Source organism: Rhea americana, unplaced genomic scaffold (assembly GCF_003343005.1).
Source record: "Rhea americana isolate MKP2758 unplaced genomic scaffold, rheAme1 scaffold_181, whole genome shotgun sequence".
Lineage (NCBI taxonomy): Eukaryota > Metazoa > Chordata > Aves > Rheiformes > Rheidae > Rhea > Rhea americana.
Window position 1 is genome coordinate 1,512,366 of NW_028185939.1, and position 21,487 is coordinate 1,533,852.

General features: G+C 36.7%; 1 protein-coding gene across 3 annotated transcripts in view; it reads right to left on the bottom strand.

The window, feature by feature from the left end:
- EPN2 (epsin 2) overlaps window positions 1-21,487 on the bottom strand; it is a 48,836-nt gene that overhangs the window by 26,350 nt on the left and 999 nt on the right. Inside the window, exon 1 of one of the 3 annotated variants that reach the window (XM_085301965.1) lies at window positions 21,282-21,410. The exons of the other annotated variants lie outside the window; for them this stretch is intronic. The gene's annotated coding sequence lies outside the window, so the exon portion shown is untranslated. Of the gene's footprint in view, window positions 1-21,281; window positions 21,411-21,487 lie in introns of those variants that run through there. 3 annotated transcript variants of the gene reach the window in all.

Here is a 21,487-nt window from a genome sequence, read left to right on the forward strand (position 1 = left end):
ACAAACCTGGACTTGAACCAGTGTTAAGGTACTGCCGTAAGTAGCTCCAGTACTAACTTGCTTTCCATTCCTGTAGTAGGATGCCCGCAGCCAAGTAATAAAAGAACTACACTGATACTTTGACTGTCATGAGCATCATGGAAAGAAGAATTGATCTAAGCAACCCCAGGAACCTACGAAACAAGCAGCCAGCACCATGCGTGAAAAATAGTTCTTCGTTACATCTGAACCATAATCAGTCCTACCTATGTACTGTCACTTAACCACAGTTGCTAAAAACCAGCATACAGTAGTCTAAATGGTATTTTTCTGTTAGTCAGATGATATGTTCACCAACAGTCCTTAAAAAAAAAAAAAAAAAAAAAAAAAAGCACTGATATACTTGTTACTAACCCTGAATTATTTTTAGGAGGACTCCTACATGTCCGGTGCTGCTATCTTTTTCCTCCACAATCACAACTAAACATCAACACAAAACAAAATACAAAACTAAACTGAAGAAAAGTAGACACTGCAAGATAGCTAAACTACACAAAAAGAATGGAACAGATCCACAACATGGAAGCTAGGACTGAACCAGGCAGTCTGCCATGAGACATATCAGAGTCCAACCGACAGTCCCTTTCCCAGTGGCTCAGCACTGCTGCTTCATGCCAAAAGTTACCACTGTTCAAATCTGCTGGTTTACCTGCTCCTGTGATTGCTCCCTAATCCACTACCATCAAAATGAGCTTCATTAATAAGGACTTGTTACTTAACCTAACCAACTCCTTTTGTCCAGAGTAGATTCAGGAAGGTTCAGAAAGAAAGCTGAAACAAGATATGCCAGGAGGCGGCAACATCTGATAGAAAGGCGGTTACAAAGAACTAAGAACAGGCTGTAAGCAATAGCTTTGTTACTTGGCAAAGTTGGAGGCAGAGGATACAAGTGCTACCCTAACCATGAGGAGAGGTATACTGAAATATGGAACCCAGATCAGGAGAATACAAACGCCCCACAAGGACTGAGCTTATCACTCAACCAGAAAAAACAGTTGAGTATACACCACGAAGCATCAAAAACAAAGTCAGAAAAACATTTCAAACCAATTAGATAAAAAGTCCACCAAGTCCAACATCCTGTCTTAGACATTAATCCTCATGGAAACAGTATGAGGAAGGAACATGTATATTCCCTTGTTTACATTATCAGTAGATAAGCAGCTTAGATATGTTGGATACAACCTCTAGTGCAGAGTTTAACAGTTGTGACTAATCGGAACACTCCCTCTGTCTCCCCTAATACCTTTTTCAAGCGAGTAGTATTCCTTATTTTTCTCTTTCAGCAACAGGGAGTGCAGTAACTGAACTCTGAAAACAAGTACTTCTTTTAGTTTGTTTTAAACTTGGACATTTATTCCTCAAGGTGTAGACAGAGGCTCACGTTTTAAGAAACAGCAAATTATCTTTAGCTCTTTGTATCACTCAATTCATAAAAGGTGACTGCTTCCTTTCAAGCCGTAAGGCTTAATCCCTCTGGAAGTTGTTCCATACCTCTGATCATCCGTGTTGTCTTTCCATGTTACACTTATTTCTTGGGACATATGCAATTCCAAGCATTTAAGATATGGCCGTAACGCGTTTATTCTGCAACATAACAATTTACTGCTTATGATTTATATTCTTTATCGAATAATTTCTAACATACCATTTGCCATTTAGTAGTTTTGCCTCTAATTTCTGCATGAAGATCTGGGATCGTTTCTTTTCTATGTGCAAGTGCATTGAGACAATTTGATCTGCCATCTTATCACTCATCAGATCTCAATCTTTCTCCATTCCTTTGAAATATTCAAGACTAACTTCAAATTTGACTAYGATGGTTCAATTCAATCACCTCAGTATTTAGAAATGACCTGCAAAATATTTGCAGTAAATATTTGCAAAAGCACAGATCTTTGGCAGGATACTTCACTGGAAATAACCCTTCACTGTGAGAACAGATCACATATTCCTAACTCAGTTTCCTGCCTTTTAACCAGTTGTAAATCTATGAAAAACATTCCTGTCTTATGAGAGTTTTGTTTCTTTAGGGGCCAGGGATAAGAGACCTTATCAGCATTTTTTTTTTTTTTTTTTTTTTTTGTAATGAACTAGATTATACAACCAAGTGGCTCAGCTACATGTACCTCCACAGCTAAGGAATTAAGAATTTTTAATTTTTGTTGCAATTTGACAAGCTTTTGAAAAAAATCATTTTAATAGTGTACTTTACCTTTGAAAATATAAATTTTACAGTACATGGGAATATGTAGATGCCCTAACATCAACTTTTGGCTCATGAAATAAATACAACTGAAGAATTAATAATAATCATAACATAAACAGGCCCATAGACAGCCAGGATGCCATTTTACTTATTATGCCATTTAACTATTAAATGACACCAAGAGCAGTGGCCTCTCATCCCTCCAACCGCTTCCCYTTTGTGTCTCTTGCATCAAATCTAGTAATCATGCAACAGCACAGTAAAGCTAATCAACTTCAGATCTAACAGAAAATTAGCCTTGTTGCATACATTAGCTTTTTGCCAAATCAGTGAGCTGACCAGACTCACTGCACACTGACAYGATCCTAAGTCCAGCTGCAAGGCAGACAGTAAGAAAAGAGTGAAAATAATCTCACTCTAGCCTGCGTTTGAAAGGGGCAGATTATAGTTGTCGAGCTCCACAAAACAGCACCAGGAAGTGAAGAACGTTCATTACCACCCAGCATAACCACAGGCACTAGTAACTTGTGTACCTAGTTTCAGAGAAGCAGCCAAATGARCAAAGGTATGATCCAAGGCCCACTTGTGCTCTCCACGCAGGAGAGAGATTCTCCATCTAAACGAAGGAACAGTACCTGTGGTTCTGCTGCAAAGCACAGGCAAGAATCAGAACACAAATTATAGCCTCACTGAGTACATAAATGGTTTGCAGAAAACCCCACACTTATGGAAAGGTCAGGTTTATGTTTAGGATTTATTATTTAAAAAAAAAAAAAAAAAAAAAAAAAAAAAAAAAAAAAAAAACACTGCACCCCAAAAGCAAACAAGCAAGTGACTTCATATACGTGCAGTAGGCCCAATTTATGACAACTGTTTCAAATTGGAAGCTTCACTCTTGCAAAGCTTCTAAAGAAGGCTACCACAGAGCAAACCTAAAGAATAATGCTTTGCAAAAACAAGAGCAGAGCAAACATTTCAAGAAGAGATTATGCTGAATTAAGTGAAACAAGTATTCTTTACTTTTCTAGAAAATTAAAAATCTCATTTCTTGTTCTATTATAGACTCAAAAAACAGCAGTCCAAAGATTTACTTATTAACAAGCTGACATGATTCATTACTTTACCTTTGACTCATGAAAACAAAGACATTTAGCAAGAACTAGATCAACTTCTATACTTTTTATTTTTCTGAATTTTGTTTTATCATATTATAAATGCAAACAATGACAGGGGTGGAAAGTTGACAAGGTTTTTTCTTTCCACATGCTAGTTTTAACAACACATGAGATAACTATTTCAGCAACAGCTGTAACACTCACTCCAAGAATTCTATATACCTTTAGGAATCTGCTTTACAAACTGTCTGCTTCTACACTACACAAAACAAACATTTACTTGACTATTATAGGTCATGGAATACTGTAACAGCCTATGTTACGGTTAAAGAGATCAAAGAGCCAAGTATCTCTATTGCATAAAAGTGCATTTTTATGCACATTTTTAATGTATGATCAGMTATTTTTATATATAAAGTTTATTTTTTCAGAGACTTCAGTGAATTAACACCTCGCTAGGAAACTAAAAGAAAGTACAATACACTTGCAACTTCTGCAAAAATCAGTGTTTGCCTTTTGAACAGTACAGTTGCAATTACAGCAGAAAGTAAAACTAGCTGATTGAAGCTACCATTCCTTGCTAACAACAGGAAAGGCATGATCAGCTTGAACAGACTTTCTTTAAAAGGTTAAGCAGGGAGGGGAAGAGGGAGTTGTTTTGTCTTGTTCAGTTTAGATGAGCCTTCCAAACTTTCTTCCCCCCAGTCTCCACAGCCCATTTTCTCTGGCTTAGAGGTAGCCTGTCATCTTTTGATAGATAGACAAAGTGAAGTTTACTTGTGCTGTCAAGAGTAACTTGGAGGTGAGTACCTAATTTCCTCTTCCTATTCCAATAGTTTCATTATWGAAATAACTCTGCTGAATTCTCGTGGTGCTTTTTTAGATACAAAGGGGCAGACAGAAGGAATTCTTGACTAAACTCAGCAGATTTCTCWCAAGAGATTACATTCGCTAAATGAAATCTACACGAGGAAACCATCTTTAATTCACCAAGACTAACATAGAAATGAGGCCAAGCCACAAAGTCCTTAATAAACTTAGTTCAAAGAAACAGCCATACAAATCCACCTATATACAGACTTTCAACAGAATTCATTCACATATCTGGAATGTAAAACTCAAACTAGGGTTTGTCTGTTCTGATAAAATGCCCTTCACTTCAAACCTGAAAGTAAATATATAAATAGTCCAGCTAAGTATGGTCTAAAAACATATATATGTATAGATAGGTTTGAGAAGTCTCTCACATCAAATGGACATTAAAAAGAAACAAACATTAAACATAAAAACAAGGTTACAAATACTGGCACAGAATTTTAATTCTACATTGGACAGTATATTAGACAACACAAAATAGATTAGTCATTTACTCTCAGTATCATGTATACAAAATGACTTTCAGAAAAGCTATTAATCGGCTCATTATTTTGTGATATCAAGTCAGTTTGCACAGATATAAGACAACTTATTCTACATAAAATCATCTCTCCCCTTCCCAAAATAYATGGAAAGATAACTACAAGTTTCCATCCAAAGATCCATAGCACAGTAATAGCAAGACATTTTGATGGCTATCATTATCAAATGCAGCTCAAAACAGTTCCCTTATCTGGTTCACAGGACAGTCTACAACAGCTACACTGACAACAGAGAGCAAGACTGTAATACTGGGGGCATAGCGGGGCTATCTCAAGCCAACTGTGCTATTAAACAGCTCAGTACTATGAAAGTGTATCTTCAGGATCAAGGATCTAAACAGTACCATCCCAGCTATTTGTATCCAAATACAATTTCAAAGGAGTGCAWGTGCAACACAAAGCCTCAAAGAGCCACAAGAACCTTTCCTACCTAAGATGTGCTGAAAGAGCTACGAGGACTTCCAATGTATTACAAAAACAGAAGCGCATGCTTTACCTGTAAGATTCGAATACCTACAAACAGCTAGAAGTCTGATCTTCAGTCTTGCTCTCCTTGCCATCGGAATAGAATGACAGAGGCAGGCAATGCTAGGGGATTTGTTTTCCAGGAGAAATTAGAGAAACGAGGGCCTGAAGAGTGCTTTTTAACCAGTCTGCAAAGAATTAAGACTAAAAGGCAAGTGTTGCCAGATGCTAAGGAAAAACCTCCCCCAGACAGACAAACTGACACCACATCTTCACTGAGCAAAAAGCACACACACACAAATGCATCCCAAACGCATCCCAAACCGTAACGATAAGCCACCTTTTATTTATGGCAAAGTAAAATTGCCTGACATTGTAATTCTCATTCTAGTTTTCCTATGATAACTTGTGTATAAATGCAAAACTAGAAAGAAATCCTCATCTCCCACAAAGAGGAGMCAGAAATCACTGATCAGTAAATGGAGCACATGCCTTTATTTAAAATTAAGGCATATAATAACTCAGAAAAAATGACAGCAAAGACTTTATATTATATATATGCACACTAGATACACAAGAAAGTCTTCAACTGCTTCAAAAATTTCATTCTATTCCCACACTGCTAAAGAAATTCTCAAGCTTAATTAATTCTCTTTCATATTTTTTCCCTATTTGTAAATAACTCAAACAGAACAACTGGATGACCAAAAGGTTATCATTTTACTGCCTACTGTATAATATGCTACTGTAATACGAACATTGTTTCTGAAAGCAAACAGGATGAGGGGCAAATGTACATTGTGATGCCTTGGAGAAGAGTACTGAGAGAAGCTAAGCAGCTTGGCACAATACATAAAAGCCAACAACCAGCACAGTTAGTAGCTCTCTTGTGCTATTGTACAGCAGAGCAAATAGCAATTCATGCGAGTAAAACAGTAAAATGAAGACAGCAAAACCACCATCAATGCCCTCCCTTAACCTTCAAAATTATTTACAAAATTAGCTAAGAATACAGATTGATAAATGGTTTGAAGAACCGGGCTAACTTCAGAAGAAAGGTTTAATTTACATTTTTACAAAGTCTGAATGCTTGTTTTCCTCCTTAGCATAATTTCTGAGAAGAGGACATTGTTCAAAAATAAAAATTTTGGAAAATTTCCACTCCCTTTTATAAATGACAGAACAAAGTCAGCTTTCACTGACAGCAGGTGGTCAAATGGTTTCTTTAAATAAAGAGTTAATGCCAAAAGAAATTCTCATTCRAATTCATGCATATTCATGAATTTCAAGGTTAGATTCCACACTGTTTTTAGTCATACCTCGGACTCGGAGATAAATTAAGTCTAACTTGTACAGCAATTTAGCTGTAAAACAGATTTTCATACACAAATTTGCCCATGTTTTATCCGTAACACCTTTTCTTATTACATGTCTACTTAAATTACGAGGGCAGCACTTGAGCTCAATGGAGAGCTTATCTTATTATTCACACAGCCTACAAAAGAGAGGGGGGGGAAGAAGAAATCTAACAATTTTCATTTCAGAGCTGAGAACATGGCAGCCTTCCCTGACTGCTTTACCTCCGGACCTGCAAAGYCAGAGTCACCAGTGATTTGACACCTGCAGTTACATCTGACTTTGTATAGCTGGTAACACAGCTGGAATTATCGACAACATGGGAGGAAGCRACAAATATGTTCCAGAGTGCTGTGAAAGGGTACAGCCTCTGTAAGAGCCATGCAGATCACTGCAAACGATCCAAATCCGACCTACACTGGAGCTCTGATTTTAGGATTACAAGCTTTGACAACATCTCTTTAAAAATAACACATTCCTACGCCTATGGCTAGGTCAAGTGTCGTCAACAGTACTACCTTCATTTCATGCAGCAGATCTCCGTTTATTTTTCACTCATAATACACCAAGTACCAGATGTATAATGAATAACAGAATATTGCAAAATTACGAAACAACATAAYATCAGGGCATTACACATTGAAACAGAAATTCTAAACGCAAATTAATCTAACACTGCAGTGAAAATATCTCTCAAACTCTCAAAAGGTATTTGTTCTCTGGGGATTACCTACTTGAATGAAAGCACTTCATCTTTTATTCTCACAGAAAAAGAAAGAAAAAGAATTAATTAATAAATCACCCAATATATGCCTTAACAAAAAGGCAACAATTCAAAATAAATTCAGTTTACCTTGTATATTTGAGTAGTATTTTCAACTGAATTAAAGACAGTAGGAGATACTTCTCTCCTTCTGTATTCTCATTTTGGAAGAGAGGAAGATACCCGATATTCTGGCCAGAGGATGTGTCTTAGAATCTCACAGTGATTAGCACAGCCCAGCCTTCTCACTCAGCCTGCTTACTGGGTGACAGGAAACAGCCAAAGACAGAAGCCTTTCTATCTTCTCCCACCAACTCAGAGCCTTGATGCACCAACTTGAACACAGGCTTGGTGTATTTCTTCTTTCAACAATTGACCAGTAAAAGCACATTCAAACTGGTACACAATATAGAGGCCTAATTTAAGAAAATACCTATCACTAATCAGGCACCTTATGAGCAACTCAATGTTTTTACACATTCCACATCACTACCACTCTGGAAATGCTGGCTGTTGTACACAGCAGCTTGGAACAAAGAAGTGATCTATTTCTGTTGATCTTAACCATCCTGAAATGTACGCATTTTCTCCAGTTTCTCCTACATTTCTGCTTCAGGACAGACAGATTCAACAGGCTACTCTGATCACTGGGGGAAAGGGAAGAATATAGCCTTTTAAATTTCTTATGTAGAGGAGAAAAAAAATAAACCATTGTAAATCAAGGTACTTCACTTCTCACCAGCATCACTTTGTTTCTTTTGAGAAGCCATCTAGATTTACAAACTAGTTATTAAGCTGAGCTTTAGGAGGGGCTCATACAGATACACATGGAAATAATACCATCTAAAAATCTGTAACACTACAAAATGTTATTTATGGCCACTAAGTCACAAGATTCTCATGCAGTCACAGTTTTTAAAATTCAACTGACAAGAAAAACTGTATGCATATATATTTTATGTTCATGTATGAGACCTGATATTTTGCTATCTGMTACTTAAAATTACTCAGAGATTTCACCAATTAATTTCAGTTCTCAATTTATTACTATAAAGCACACATCATCATTATGAACAGTTTCTCCTATCCACCTACACACCACAGACATGCAATCGCATTAATAAATTCAATAGGCCAGAGGCAATCATGACAATGATTAGGGAAAAACATCAGTTTAACTCTCCGTGTTACTACTGCTTGGGCTGGAAGCTGAAAGACTAATTAATACTTTTACTGTATAACATGAATTTCTAATGACAAGGATTGTTCAAGGAAAATATCTATTCCTACACCCAAAATATTACTATCTTTTTCAGTTAAAATTATGAGGTATACTGTCTGCTAACACARACTGTAAATCTTCAGGAAAAGAGGCAATTGACTTAGTAATCTACCTACACTCACAAATGCCTGTTCTCAGCATAAAATTCCTCAAGTTCCACTACTCACAGCTACCATACTTACACACTCACCTTGAAAAGTCGACACACAGTCTTAATTCAACTATAACGTAACTGGTAATGATTAACATAAGGTTAGTTTAACCTCATAAATTAAGCTATGTGTAGTTCTATGCTCATGACTGATTTAGTCACTATAAGATTCTAAAGTAGGAAATACATGTCTTAAAATCCTCTATGCACTCRGCTGTAGGAGCTTTTTGGCCAAAATCAAGGTTTTATGCCAGGCATACAGGATCATATTTAAACATACAGGGGCTGTGGGTACTGGAAGGCAAATGAATTTAAGAAAGAGAGTAAAAAAGCTGGTATTATACCCAACTGCTTAGCTTTCCTGTATCTGTGGCTTCACTTATGAAAGCATGCAATCCAGAAGCACTAATTTTCTAGCTATTTTAACACATCACTACTTTAATAGAAAAGGAAATCCATCCTTTTTTAAAAGGAAAAAATTRTAACTACTGAGAAACTGAGCAAAGAATACATAACAATTGCTTAAATTAATGCACAGACATAACATGCTGTCCTTGTTAGCAAGCTGTATCAAATGCAACAAAAGGGCTATACTTAGAAAAAAGGCTACATTTTAATGTAGTAACCAGTAACTAACTCAACCTTTTTTTAAAAAAAAWATATATATATAAATGCACATGTATCTCAAAGTTTCCTTTCTCTAAGTTTAAATTGAGTTTAAAATTAATTATGTAAAAGACTGCACCTTGGCACTACCTAGGCCAGAACCTGAGAGGCAGGATGAGGAAAAACAAAGTGTCTGGCTCCACTATCAACAGTCAAGCTTAGGCAGAAAGGGAGGCTGTAGTTTCACAGCTACAGTTTTATTCCCCGCTACTCCGGGGGGGCTGCTACTGAAAGCAGCAGTCAGACTCCTGCCTGCTCTGCCCCTCAGGGCAGATCTAGAGATAGGCTGAATCAGTTTGGTGAGCTGATCTGACGCACTGACTGTACATACAGATAGCGGGGTTTTCTGACAGATTGGGTCACCAAGCCAACTCATCCCAAAGTCACTTGAATTACTAAATCCACCACAAGGGGAGTAACATTAATTTTAACATCTATAGCTACGTTTCCTCAGACAAAATATAAAGCTGCATCTTGAAAGTACATACTGAGTGGTGAAGTTAAAGATGCTGATTTAAAGTTGGGATTTGTCTTCAACAGATAATAGTGTAAAAGTAATGAACAGTGTTCTCTTTACTGGCAAATTTCCTTTTGCTACCTAGCTGCTAGTAACAGTAAGAGCCAAATTCATTCGCTGTTCACTTGCTGTTCACCTTTTCCTCTTATTCCTCCATATCTTTATCTTAACATACTGTAAACTGACCTTGAGTTTCCAAAATCTTTTACAGTCAGCTTGGCCTCTTTTCTCAAGACCTTCTTAACAGAGACATTTAACTTACCTACAACTACTATCACGGCCAGAGAAACAATTCCATCTAAAGGAATGGGCTTGCCTGGCAGATAGAAAGTGCAGCTAGAGGAGAGGGCACAACAGCACCCTTCAGCAGCAGCCTGAATTTCAACTGGGTTTTACATTCACAATGAAACAGCACTCAAAAATACTGCCAGTCACTTTAGTCTACTTGTGAGCTGTCCCAGTTCCTGATTTGAACTATATGCTTAAGCCTATCTTTGATGGAAGTGAAGCACTAAAAGATAAGAAAAATTAGTCCACCTGATAAGGTCTTCTAGATTTTTTTCCCCTGCATCATGCTACACAGAATCACATAGAACATTCAGATTGCTTCATTCAGGCATTAATAAGAATCATTCCTATTCCCAAATGCAAAGGTTTGTTATAAGGTTTAGTAATGTTTTTGTTGGGTTTTTTGAGTTAAAATTCTGACTTCAAGATACCAGTGAATCCCATTTTCCTGTGCGGATGTGCACCAATTTTCAACAGTCAGCATAACAGTTCCAGAAGCCTTCTAAATCTATTCTTCAGCAGTAATATTCTATATACTCTTATCTATTCTGGACATTTAGACGGAAAATTATCTGAGTGGGAGTTAGCATGCTCTTCTCAAAGAGGATGACAAAGACTTGTTACTAAAAAGCATCTGTGCCTGTTCCATTACTAAAGGTCATTTTCTTCCAGTCAGCTCTTGTAGAGAACATTTTATATCCTCTTAGCTTTGATGCTCTGCAACCAGCAAATGCATACATGTCCTCAGGATTCCATATATCGCATGAGGAGTCCAAAAGGTAGAGGGCAATATCCATCACATGTAATCCAAAACGCAAGCCTCAGATATTTCTCATGCAGCTGATTACAGCTAGAGACAGTTTCAGGGCTTTTTTGTTTTTATATGCAAATCTACTGTGTAATACTACTACTGTCTATATTTCCCACAGCTGGCTTGTATTCCTGTACTGATGCCTATTCTTTTAACCACTATTTTAATTTGAGTTATTAAAAGTATTTTCTCTCTTTAGATTTATAAACAGAAAAAAAAGAGTGACTTAAAAACTCACCCACTCCATTTTTTTATTCCCCTCCTCCCCTAAGAGCATTCCTTCTAGCCCAAATGCACAGAAGAAATTCTAGCCCATTAACATCCATCAGCTAACAGAAGGGTAATGAATTCATCAATATTGCTAAAATGCGTGGGTACAGTATCATGCTGAATCATTCAGTAACTACATTTTGAGCAAGAAGAACTCAAACAACCTGCCTTACACTGTCAGCAACCATCTTCCACAAGGAGGAAAAACGAACATATTAAGATCACCCTCAATTTTGTTATCCCTCTTGATGAGGATGGTAGTGTCTCTGCACACCAGTATTTCCAAGTCATTCAAATCCTCGTTTGTCATTCCTTTTCTCTGGACATCAGTTTCGCTAGCAGGGTACCATCACCAGTACACTTCCAAGAAGCCTTCATTGTTCATTTTCCTGCAACGGGTATAGGGACCTGGCCTTCCCCGGCTTGCAAGTGTCCAAATCAGACGATCCGTCTTAACATWGAGTATTCATTTTGTGAACAAAAAAAGCATTGTTCCCTCAATACTAGGCTACTGCGAATTGTTACAGTGCCATAGATTTGTCTCAGATTAGTCTTTGTGATCTATTTACAAAGCTATGGAGGGACCATCTTCTTCCTCCAGCAAGAAGTCTTTTTTTCCCAATAGTGTAAGTTCTAAACTAAGAACAGCCAAAAGCTATCACAATTAGGTAGCCATATAAAAATTGCTATCCTAAGAGAAAACACATTATGGACAAACATGAAAGCATARTTACCAAAATAAATAAGTCATCTGTGACTGTGACAACAGGCACAGAAGAATATCACGAGGAAAGGAATCATATTATAATTCAGTAAAACAGTATTAAGTTCCTTTCACTGTTAAGTGAACAATAGAAGGCATTTAGTTTTATGTTATGATAAACTTTCAAATATTTTTTTAAAATAAATTATATAAAGAAACAAATCTCCAAAGTGCAGAGTAGAAAGTGCTCTGCTTCTTTTCCTTTTTCAGATATGCCAAGTCTGGCTTTCTCTGCTCCTCAGCACTTTTAAAAATGGTAATATTTCACATTTGTTCACACTTGCAGTTAAAATGGTATCTACTGTAATTAAGTCCAAGAATAAGAAGGTTTTTGTTAAGGTAGCCTTTATAAACTGGCACAATTAATGCAACATTCAATAACTTAGCTTCCTTAATAAAGTCTTAGAATACATACAGTTACACATGTGCCTACATATCCTTAACTCCCACGGCTTAGTTCAATTAATACTATTAAATCTTTAATGCTTAGCTACAAAGGCTTTTTTTTTAATTTTTTAATAGCTTTCATAGGTTAGGATAAATGTTTTAAGTCTTTCTACTGTATTTTAAATAAACCTTTTTTTTCCACTTTCACGTTTGCCTTTTTGACAACCCTGTATTTCTCTGAAGCTCCTGGAACTTTGTCTTCTGTGAAATGATGACATTACAAACGCAAAAAGATATGTTAATCACAGAGCTGAATCAGAGACTTTTTTCCTCTCACATGCCCTCTGGCCTGGGAGTTGGCAATAGAACTGCTTTAATCAAAACAGTGTAGCAACCTGTAAGGAGAGAGCATGTAGTAAGTGAGGGAGGGGACTTTCATTTCCATCTGTTTAGCATGTAAGAACCAGGTAGTGCTCAATTCCCTTTCACTCTGGTTCCCCACGAAAGGAAAAGATGCAAAAGTCACAGCAATTTATGAAAAACATTAAAATAGGAGTTGTGATAAAACGCAGGCTGAGCTTCATGGATGGTAAGTCTTGTAGTAGCATTTAAAAACACACCAGTTTCACATGCTTCATTGGCACTGGATATATTTTTAATTCTAAAAGTTACCCTGTTACCAGCAGTGTTACCATTATAAATTCAATCATCTAAAATGACAATTCACGCACACACTACCTATACTCACACACATATATATGTAATTTACCAGTTCTGCTACATGGTAAAAGTTCCACTGTGAACATCTTGTACTGATAGCAAGACAACTTATTCCAGTATGTTTCTCTCCTTTCCTTACATAAATAGCTGGTGTACAGGACCTCTGTGAGTCTCCAGCTTAGCACCGCAGCATTCTCGATGGGCACCTCCAAGTGCCCATGAAGAACAATTACAGTGTCCCAGTGCAGCCAAGCACTGCTTCAGGATCCCCATCCACCCTCAACTGCTCAATTTCTGAGCTCTGAATTTGTAGGCAAAAAAACAAAGTACGTTCCGACGGCCTTTAAGGCCTTTTTGTAAAGTATAGACTGGGAGGGAAAGGAGGGGAGGGAGAGATGAGACAGAAGCAGCCGACTCTCCTCCTTTTAAACTTATTTTTCTTTTTTAAAAAAGTGAAATTTAATATAAAAAAGTCTCATTTCCCAGGAAAGCAATTAGCTCTACAGTATTGTATACGCCATCCAAGCGGACTTTAAAAAAAGATTAAAACTCTGGCTCTGTCCCAAAGGACCCAGACGCCATTCTGTGCCTGTACATACATAACAAAAACATCTCTAAATTCAGGATGCTCAAGTATGTTTCTTTCATTTACATCTGGAAAAAGCTAACAATGCTAAGAAAACCAACATGCCTTATTCAGCATCAACTATAAGCATATGACCAATCCCAAATCCATAGATTTCTCACATGTTTAAAGTGCAGTACTTGCTTACATACTTCACTTGATCTAGGCCACAAACTACAGAACAGAAGAAAAAAAAAATCAAGAAGCATATTAAAAATAGTATAATGAAGACAACCTATAAAACTCTTCTATTCTTCACATCTTCAAAATGTCAGCAGCTTGCAATCTAAGTACAGGATTACCATCATGCAGAATACTTCTCATTATTACACATCTTAAGTTACACAACACATTCTGCCTTTTAAAGCATAAATAGATACTCTCTTGAAGGCACCATACCTTCATATTTTAGTGAAATTAAAAATATGTAGATACTATTAGTTGGAAGACAGACACAAAAACATCTATTATACTAGTCACTGTGTTTAAACTTGCCAGCTAGGCAAATAGAGAATATTCACTACATGATCGAACGTTTAAAAAAAAAAAAAAAAGAAAAAAAGAAACACCCACAAGCTTTTTGTTCTCTCTCAATGTTTTAAATTTCTAAATCACTCACCCTGTAGTAAAATGCAACACTGAAGAAATTTTATGGCCCAAGGAAAAAAACAAAAAACAACCACCCCAACTTTTCCTACCCTTTGATGCTATACCTCAGTGCTTCTCTGCAATAAAGCAGTTAAAAATGATTTTGCTCTGTCACAAAAGGATTTATTACTTCAGTTCCTCTAAAACAGTAGTTCTACAAAACAAGTAAAATCATTTATAAACATTCCTGTAATTTTTTCCTTATTTAATCTTTACAAGCAAACCAGTAAACACAAAAACAAGCATCTTTCACAGMGGAGTCACTCAGGTATCAATCATTTATAATCTCTGGAAAGCAGCTGATTTGCTCCAGAAGCACAAAAACCATGGGCTGAATAATTATAGTCCAGCGCAACTGTTCTCCTGAGTAGCATGTAGAAATTTCTGCATTAAGAACACACAGGAGGAAACTGCACAGATTGTCAAAAACTGCAACTAAACTATTAAATATTGACTTCTGATTGGTATTTGCATGTTTCTGATACGAGAAGTACTTGGTGTCAGCTGTAGCCTTTATCAAACAACATTCCAACAGAAGATTTATCTTTACTTTCTGAGACATGTGCTATGAAGTTGGTAGACAAAAGTTTAACTTGGATGAATTTTGCTAAAAAGCAGCAAAAAAAAAATCCTCAGCACTAATAAGAATTTCAAGTTTTGTTTTTTGTTTTTTTTTAAATAGATTCACTACAAGAAGCAATCCTAAAACAATATGATAAGTCAGTAGAGGCTCTGAAGGAAAACATTTCATTAGATAATAGAACAGATGCAAGTCTCGTGCTCCCTAATGATTATTATACAAAGAGAATTTATACCTGAGCAGAAGTGTTGTAGAGATTCACCAGATCTTTCCCAAATCTGAATACTGCTATACATGCAAGATTCATATTTCTCTAAACAGACATTGCTACTCACATTCCAGCAATATCAAAAGCTGGTTAAGTGTTTCACTGATTAATAACTGAATAAGTAAAAACATTAAAGTTCTGTTTTATAAATAATAATCCTCATCCTTGTCCAAACAGAGTTGAAAGTTAGTGGAAAGGCAGCTGCAGTAGCAACTGGGTCAACTGAATTGACTGAAGAAATCCTCAATGCTTCAAATGCAGCAATTCTAAAAAACAAAAAWCAGGAGAATGGCAGAACCAAAATACCGCTTGGTGCCAGTTAACCCAGTTAGTAACACACAACCAGCCACTTGAGTGCAGACTTTCCACCTACAGAGAATTGTCTGGGAGAGTCTTTCACGCCTGTGTTTTAGAAAAGGAAACTGTCTTCTAAAACACTTTTTGTTCACCTTTATTTAAGAAATATTGGAACTGCATAAATCAACTTTTTAGTGTTTTTGTCCACTAGGTCCTACAAACAAATCTGTTAACTGTAAAACCCTTGCACCAGTGAGCAATTACTCATACAATTAGTCCCACTGAAGTCAGTAGAATAGCTTGAAAAAGTAATTGCTTGCCAATCTAAGGGTTGCACAATCAGGAAAAAAAATGTAACACTACAAAAACACAGAGGGGAATAAATTGCATCTGACAAAAACTACAATCAAGAAATAGCTGGTGACAGATTGTTATTTAGGTGCAAGGAAGTGATTTAAACAGTCAGGAGCAGTTGTAATAAGATTATACGATTCACTATTAAGATTCTTAAAATGTCTTTGTTCTAGCAAAGCTATGAAAAGACTATTGCCCTTGTAAAGGTTCAAAAAACTACAAAATTGATGTTAAGTCTGCAAATTAATACAATTCCAAACCGAGGGGGGAAAAAAAAAAAAAACTAAAAGAACATCTCTGACATTATTAGCACCTGTCACCCAAGCTGACATTTTAAACTAATCCAGATACAACATACATGGTAGTATTTCTAGGCAGCAAAATCCAACCAAGCAGAACAGACCAAACAAACAAAGCAGAAAGCTCACTCTGCTTGGATTTCTGCTTTTTAAATAATGATAACTACTAGTTCGATTTTAGAAGACATTACATTATGTAAGTGACATCTGGAGAACTGCAGAATGTCTCTATAAGGTTATACTGCAGTGAGATTAATTCCAATGTTTGGCTGGAGAATTTCTTTAGAGTGAGGAACAGATGTGCTATTTTATCCACTACCCTCAGACTCCACTGTCTATCCTTAAGTAGCCCCTTCTAGAACAACAGACCCAGAAGACTGACCCTGAGTTTAACTACTACTATATTGATCAAATAAGACAAACTAGCCTTCCAATTTCTGTCTTGAAGAATGGACATAACAAAATACTCCCCGGTGAGGTGCCTGCCATGCTTTTAATTTAATAAGGTGCTTTGAACTTTCAAAAAAGGTATTAGTTATTTTTTAAAAAAATATTGTTAAGTGCTGCATTATAAGGATAAAAAAGTAAACAATTCACAGATTGGTATAAGGGATAAGAACAGAACTTCCTACTGAAAAAGAACACCCACTGAAACATTGGATTTGAACACTGAAGGTAATCAAATCTGAACAATGGATACATGTATACGACCTCAGTGAAGATAGGGAACAGGACTGTGATTCAAATAAGCACTAAAATAGATACATATATGTCTAAAGTACAAGGTAATTATGAGGGCAAGATAGTAGGAGGAAGGAAAGAGAAGTCTAAAACAAAGAAAAATGGTTTTTGTACCATTTCCATAAAACCAGATTGCATTCAAATGTTCTCCCTTCTGGCTCACCACCCAAAACTATTCTACTTTTCATGCCTTGCAAATTTAGGATTACACAGTTGCATGATGGAAGAATCAGTATCTGTAGACAACATCAGTAAAACAGTACTTGGAGGAAAGACAGGAACAGTCAACAACATAACTGAACTGCATAATATCAGAAGTCTCATACAGGAATTCAGACTAATTATTTTAAGCAGTTCAAGGAACTATATTCCTAACCCTGGATGGAGAAATATTACTTAAAAATAAATTGCTTGCATCAGGAAAAAAAAAATCTTACCTGAGTTTCAGATTCATTAGAACTCTACCCAGTTGCCTCCACCATAAAGCTAAGATAAGGAGAGCCAATAAAGCAGTGATGTAGCCAGTCCTGTGCTGGGACTAGTTTTACGTAGTCGTATCGCGAAAGCCAGCTGCATTTGTACTGCCAGTGGGGACCTGTTCACGCCTAAGCTACTCCCCATCCTGTGCTCATGTTACCCCACCTGGAAAGAGAGCTGGCTTTTTCAAGTCAGAGTGCAAGCCAAGACATAGGCAGTGTGAACAATCCAGGTTTGACTCTGAGCATAAGTTCAAGCCACTAGTTAGAGGCATTTATGTTAACAGCCTCAGGTGACAGGAAAACAGATATACACACTGTTAACAATTAAAGCAATTGGGTATCGGTTCTGAGACCAATTTTTGTAACAATACCAAAGAAGACTGAGTTAAGAATTATCTAATATACAGAGAAGAAAAACACTGCAGTAAAAATATTATTAAAACAAGCATTTTTGAAGTAATATTTCCATATAAAAATGTACTATKGTGAAGTATAAACCAAATTCTGATAAACATTTCCAGTTGCCAGTAACACTGCAAACTGACAACACAGAATAGTTCTTAATTTTCTTCCACTCACACAAACTTTAATATTAAAGATATTTACATGAATTTAACTTCATGTGATAACTCTGACCATACATAGTACAGTTTGAAGGAACTCAATTTCCGTAACCTAAGACTCTCTAAAAACTCTCTTTAAAAACTGCCTACAATTTAGTTACTTACAAAACACAACTTCGAAATGTTTACTCCARCTGTTTTGCCTTTTACCTGTAGTTTAGAATATTACCAGAAAAAAATCAATCAAACCCCAAATCTGAAAAATCAAAGCCAAAATTGTATTTGCAAAATGATAAATAAGCAATACCAGCTTTTGTGTAACTTTCTACTTCMTGCATCACCAGCTGAGGCTGAGGTTAAAGTTCTATAATCACCTAGTTCTAGATTCATCCTGAAGTTTATGTTCTCTGATTTACTTACTACAGTAAGTAAATCTTCTTCTCCCCCCCGCCCCCACCACAGAATAGGGAAGAAATCATATACSAGCCACCAAAACTGATTAATTCTGGGAGCTTTTTATGGCATATTATTCAGCATATCCTGGTATATAACTAAATCAAAGTATAGTCATGCTAGCGGGCCTACAATTAGGCCTAGCAGGTTTTATTCTAGAGGACAGCATACACGTTGTTCTCTTCCACAGCATCTCATGCTTTCTTAATGAGCAGCCAGACTACTGAAATACACACACACACACACACACACACAAAAAAAAAAGAGAGAGAGAGAGAGAGAGAAAAGAAAGAAAAAAAAATGCTGCTCTTTGAGGCACTTAAGACAGCAGGATACTAGTACATTTCAATACTTTCCCTGCATGGATCAGAGCAAGCCAAAGAGGAAAAAGAACATTACAGACATTCATGCAAACCAGACACCTTTCATTTTCTATTATCAAAATCCCAAGAGAAAATTCAGCACTCTGCAAATACGGCACTGGAAGACCGGAAAGTTGTTTCCTGAGGACTAATCATTCCATAAAGGTTTTACAGTAACTTGTACTCTGGACCAGGTAAAAMCAATGGCCACCATTAAAAGCCTTAACATTTGTTTTTCTCCATCCTCAGTACGAGATCCAATAAAAGTAGGATCATGAATATCACAAACTATTCTGTAATATATTGCTCTTAAAACAGATTAAGATGTAATGATTGCCCTACAAGAAAAAAAACACAAATTTCTGTCTCAAGATAAGGACTATCAATGCTTTTATGAACCAACAAATTAGGCCTTTGACATCTCACAGCAGCAATCCAAGATTTGAGGCTTCTTAAAGCTCTCAGTTTTAAAGCAATCAAATGGCTGACAGCTGGGATGAAATTAGCATGATTAACCAGTTATGTAAATAATGATGTGGTCAGTACAAGCAGAATTCATTTATGCTCAGTCCATTATGCAGTGCTGTTGTACTGGACATCAGATGTTTGTCGACTATTCATTAAAAGTGACTGTAAGAATAATGGATGTGAAAAACAACATGAGCATTACCACTGGAACTACCTGACAGTCAAGTCTCAAAGATCTGTTCTCCTCCTAGGACAAGACCACCAGTTAACTTCCAGCTAGGACTCTTCATTCTCAAATATTATCCAAAGCTAATTAGCTTCTCTCTAGGGACTTGGCCTTTTTTTTTTTTTCAAAGAGCAAAGGTCCATCTTTTAAGGATCTTATATCTCACTTCTTAAAGGGCAGACACTTGTTTTCATTTGTCAGTATAGGTAAGTCACTTAAGAGAAAATAATTGATCTTGTTCTAAATGCTATTGTGTAGCAGAACTGTCATCACATTGGGATGATGCTGCATAGTTACTTTATGACATCAAGCAGTAAGCACTAGGAAGTCAAACTTCCTGAAGCATAACTTGTAGCCAGTTCAACCTTATCACAGTTCATCTTCAGGAATGCATATTAAGGGTTAATTTGTAATGGATAATTTTTGATAACATTCCATACATTAAATATTTAACTATATCATCTTTGAAAATACATCTACCTAGCTTATCATTACCTCAAGTTTATAGAACAAAATTTATCAAAAGTTTTGATTTTTCAAAATAAAACACTATTTATGAGTTTGTCTGAAAATAACATGTCTGAGAATCAGCCATGGCAAACAAATTTAGTAGTACTTTCTAAATACGTTTTACTTTGTTGAAGACATTATTACAAGATTATTTTTTTCATCATCTRACATCTCATATCTTACATCATAACAGTCCAATTTACTGTGACCTTGCCTTGCACAAAACATATCAACACAGAATTATGCAAGAGTTCCACAYTACCATAAAATATATATTTCAGTGGAGAGAATAATAAAACTGAATCTTGTGGTGTGAATTGCCATTTGAACCCCTAATGTCGGTCTCTGCAGTCCGTAATTCCCATAACATACTTTAACAGTCAGGAAAAGTATTTTAAGTCTCCTGACGAAAATGTGTAATTCAGGATGTTTTCTTGGAATATTAACAAAAAGAAATACTTCCAATTCATGTAAATCTTAAATATAACTAAGCTTGCCAGCTGTGACCACATCACACATAAAAAAAGGAAGGAAAAGAGAAAAAAAAAAAAAGAAAAAGAAAGGCATTACACGCCCTTGATACAACCAACTAAAAACTGAGATCAAATAAATTTTATTAATATGCGTTACAACTTTAATAGGAAACTTTCATTGTTGCTAGCCTGTGATARTTCTTGTTTAAATATACTTTATAATAATAAAACGATTCACACACACAGAAACCTACACTGACTAGCCAAAACCAATCTGCAGCATCAGAAGTACTGTAGTGAAGCTTGAGAAGAAAAAAAATGACAAAAGACTAAATTAAAAAAAAAATACTGCTCCACATTTTCCAAACAGACTATATTAATTTAAAAAGAGAGAGAGAGAGAGAGAGAGAGAGAGAGAGAGAGAGAGAGAGAGAGAGAGAGGAGGAGAAGAAGGGAGGAAAAAAAGCAACTGAGGTTAATAATGCACTGGTGAAATTACTGATACAGCCCCTCTAGTGAGCAAAACGCATCTTTCGGAGCTCATTTTAAAAAGTTGACCGGCATTTCTCTCAGCCTGGGGTAGGCCAACATTTATCCCCGAGCCAGGTGGCTTCCCGAGACGCAGCTGCCTCCACACAGCGATGGAAAGGTAGGCCAAAACTTTAGTTTGACGGCTCGCAATGAAAACCCTCCCGGCGGTTTTTTAAATCATTACCAGAATATACATTACACCACAGGAAGAAAACTGCGAGCGCACGATCTTCCCGGCAATGCCGACTCCGGCTGATCCTGGAAGCGCCTCCCGCTCCCGCAGCCTCGCAGCCGGGGCTGCCATGATGGGGAATAACTGTTGCTATCAGCCTAATGGAGACAACAAAGGGCCACCCCGGCCCCCCGCGGGGGGCTGCCCCGCCGCGGCCG